Source organism: Centruroides sculpturatus, unplaced genomic scaffold (genome assembly GCF_000671375.1).
Source record: "Centruroides sculpturatus isolate CEXI.00-Female unplaced genomic scaffold, Cexi_2.0 scaffold15, whole genome shotgun sequence".
NCBI lineage: Eukaryota > Metazoa > Arthropoda > Arachnida > Scorpiones > Buthidae > Centruroides > Centruroides sculpturatus.
In genome coordinates, this window is record NW_019384585.1 from 705 (window position 1) to 5,301 (window position 4,597).

Below are 4,597 nucleotides of genomic sequence, written 5' to 3' on the forward strand. Positions count from 1 at the left end.
TCTAAACTGTAATAACCTTACTCTTTTTCCCCTTCTACCACTATACTGTATTTATTTAGTTCAATAAAGTTTTACAAACAACATAATTTTTATTCTTGTACCTTTTTTTAAGATGGAAACAAATTAATTGAATATCAGTTATTTATGAGAAAAATTTTATATTTTCGTTAAGTCGTTAGGAACAGATTAATGACGAATATAGGGGTTTCACTGTATTAACATTTACGAATAAATAATGTTCAAAACCAAACTAGAATAGTATTTATAAGCCATCCTTTAAAAAAGAGAAAAGCGTTATTTGAGTTAAGAACGAGAAAATTTCACATATTAGAAGAATTTCAAATGTTTTCAGCCGACTCTCACTATACACGAGCCACACTTATGCCAGGAAGCGATCGCGGCGCTCAAAGTAGCAGAAATATTTATTACGCCACTTCCGTAGCATTAGACCTAGTGGCAGCTCTAGGACCAATATATATCTATCGACTCTGGTAATAGCCTATCTAAGTAAAAACTTCAGAAAATTTAGTAGTCCTGTAGCAGGGCGGAGGGGAAACACGAAATATCAATGAAAAGTTGATAACTATAAAAGTAATAATTGCGAAGTGGATGTTTTTCATTAACGGTTGATTCGGGAATAAGACGTATTTCTAAAATTATCGTAGATCGTACGGAACCTGAAATTATCGTACATATGGCAACCTTGACGGGACTAGCTTTTGTTACAGGGAGATCTGGCAACACAGAGAGAGAGAAAGACGTGCACTCACGTATAAGAACGGAAATCGCTTGGTCCAGAAAGGACCCAGAATAAAGTATTCAGACTGTGTGTGTATTCCTGTCTCGCGGGGAAATTTTAANACGATTTCAAATATCATAGCATAAAATTACAAATTTATTCTATTCCAAATAATGAACTTAAATAATTCACACATATCGCAGGCGATTTCTGAAAAATTTCACACACTTGAACAGAAATTGCAGCTTCAAATCCTTGATAAAGAAGGAATAAACAAAATATCTTAATGAAGAAATAAAGATTTCATAAAGTCTCAAAAAAAAACTTTTAGATTCTCGAACTCGAAGCGTGACGATGTCGCACTTATTCAATTGAAAGAGAGAAAGGAGTGAAGTTCTTTGGATCCTTATCGTATTCATAGATTCTTCAGTTAAAAGAATTAAACACAAACTAATTAAATTTGAGTTAAAAGAAATAATTCATACGACTCAATTAGTAGTGATGACACTTTAAATTTGAAAATATAAGCATATCCAGAAATGTGTTCACCTAATTTCGGTATGTCGAAATTAACATTTCAGACTGTAATCGTTAAAACGATATACATTGGTACCTCAGGATACGAACGCCCCAGCATACGAAATTTTCAGGATACGACACGAAATTCGAACATATTTTTGCTCCACGATACGAACAAAAACTCATTATACGACATCACATTAGTTCGCAGCGCCATTTTTATTAACTTCTGTTCATCGGTCTTGGTCCGCGCGTTTGCTTCGTCGTGGAAGGATCTCGCTCGACAAAGGAAATCTCGAGATATTATCAGAAAGTGACTGATTTTATTGAAAAGAAACATCCCGAAAAGGTTCACACTGGTCGTATTGCCGCTCGGAGTAATGACATTTGCCCAAGTCATTTTAGAAACATTTTAAAAAGTAGGCAAAGCAACACCTCTTTGAATAGATATTTTACCAAGTGGCCTCTATCCAGCGAAAGTGCTGGTGGAAGTGAAGGAAAGAAAGCAAAAAAGCAGTGAATAAAAAATTATTAAAAAATATGAAACAGAAAAGATTAAAAAATTAGTGTTAAGTTATTTTTAAGTTATTGTTGCATTATGTTATGTAAGTTAAGTTTTGGTATCATTTCCCTTCTCCCTCTCTTCCGCCATCAGTTTACACCTCCACCGTCGTCTATCCTCAGAGGTAACTGCGTTTTTTTAATCAATTATTATTCTATTATGGTTATTTATACATTTACAACTACAAAACGCATTTTTCAGTGTTTTCCTTACTATAGTTATTTTTTTATGTACAACTTAGCTTTAATTTGAGTGTGTTTTTCGCGTTGGAACGAATTATTTGGTTTTACGTGTAATCGTATGGGAANCAGAAAAATAGACATTAGTGAGATTGCGGCCGTCGTATTCAGTCCAAAACGTGTACGGCGAACGGTTGAGCGCCGCCACCTGGCAGTTCTGGACGGTCGATAATGGCGTTCGCTACCTGTAGCAAGGTAAGTAAACGATCGGCTTAAACGTCTTCATTTTTTTCTGTTTGGGGTTAAATTATGATTATTTAATAAGTTGTGAATAATATTGTGAAGAAACAGACGATTTTAATCCAGAAATTATTTAATTATTCAATTTTTTAGCGAGTGATGCAGAATTTACATATATTTGTCTTGATAATAGCTTATCTTAAGGTAGGTTTGTTCTTCCACGGCATCTTCTGCCATCAACAGCGTAATACGTTTATAAATTTCCTAAAACTTAATTTTCCGAACTGCTTTCGGACTTACATAAGCCACTACTTCCCTGGACAAAAGTATGAGGTAGTCCTATCGACCGATCGTACTGTAGGAGACACCACGCTAATTAAAAATAATTATTTAGTGTTATTAAACATCTTATAAATACTTTAAAATAGTTTAATTTGTTTACTTACCTTCGCTGGTAACCCTCGATGTTAAATATATCCGCCATTTTTTCCACCATTGTAAAAAATAGATTATTTTAATTCAAAAATTATTTAATTATTTAATATTTTTCAATGTGATGTGAAGTGACCACAGAAACTCTAAGGCTGTGTTAATTTTTCCTTTGTTTTTATTTTCGCACAGTAAGCATTTATTTAAAATTATATTTGTAGTTTACTGATGAGGTATTACTCTTAATGGATGAGAATAAAAGTGATGAAGAAGCCGTTTTATTACATCCTATCACTAAATCTATACCGGAGACAAAATTAAGAATGAATTTAAATGAAATAACAGATTCTGATTGATTGTTTTATTTTTGGTAAGTGATATACAGTATTTATAAAGTAAATAGTTAAAAACAGGAATAATATTTATAAAATTTTATAATTTGAACAGATTTTCAAGAGGTGATTTGTTTCACCTCCATTCTGCTTTACGCCTTCCACCTGTAATTATTTGTGAAAATGGATCACGCTTACTTGGAATTGAAGCATTGTATTTTTGTACGAAGATTAGTTTATCCTAACAGACTCGATGATATTTCTGTTTTGTTGGGGAGAACAAAAACTGAACTTTCACGATTTATACATGGAACACTAAATATAATTTACAATAGCCATTCCAAATTTTTATTGAATATCGACGAAATAAAACTAACAAGAGAAAAATTAAAATTGTTCAGCCAAGCAATAGCAGCAAAGATGCACCTTTGAGAAATTGTTGGTGGTTCATAGATAGAACGGCACGTCCTATTTGTCGACCAATAACGCATTAAAAGGTGGTATTCAGTGGCCATAAACGTATACATTGTTTGAAATTTCAGTCAGTGGTTACACCCGATGGTACGATTGCTAATTTATTTGAACCATTAGAAGGAAGACGTTAACACAGTGGAATGTTAAGAGAATCTAATTTGTTATAGCAGTTGGCTGCGATTCCTTGTTCCGAGAGAAGGACCCAATTTGTTTTATATGGAGATTCTGGTTATTCTTTGCGTCGACATCTCATTACACCCTTCCGAGGTGCTAGCTGAACACCCGAGCGACAAGTATTTAATTCCGGGATGAGTTCAGTAAGAGTGTGTGTGGAATGGGTATTTGGGAAAATAATTCAGATATTTGCTTTTCTAGATTTAAAAACAAAAATTGAAATTGTTTCTTCAGCTTGTTGGTAAACTGTATATTGTTGGTGCACTACTTACAAACTGCCACACTCGCTTATTACCTAGTGCAACATCAGATTATTTTAATTGTTTACCCCCAAATTGGACAAATACTTAGAATGTACTCAATAAATAAATAAAGAAGTTTTTCAATTTTACAAAAATTTTTATTCAGTTTTTTTATACATTTTTTAATCAATTTTTATTCAAACTTTTCGTAAGTAATTCTAACAACAATCTTCTTTCCTCGCCTTCCTGCTTCAGTCTTACTTCTCTCTCACTTCTCTCTAAATCAAATTTTTCTTGTTCCAGTTTCAATCGTTCTTTATTTAAATTTAATTATTATTGTTTCAAATGATGTTTTGCTTTTGCTTGTTTTGTAAGTAGAGTAGAGCCTCGATTATCCGACTCAATTGGGGACTGGGGTTGGTCGGATAATTGAAAAGTCGGATGACCGAAAAGTATGAAAAAATCCATTATTAGTGTAGTATATTATTATATCCCATGTAATCAGTATATTAGTATATTGGTATATCGCTATTAACCTACTTCGCGTTGAATTTTCATCGATGTCAAGCCTAACAAAAATTTTTTAAAATAATAATCGTCGCTATTGTATCGTTAAAAATTAGAAAATTAAGCCTCGTTTAAATACTGGCTCCCTTTCATGGTCGAATGAGTGTTGCCAGCTAAAACACGTAAAAATAATATTAAAG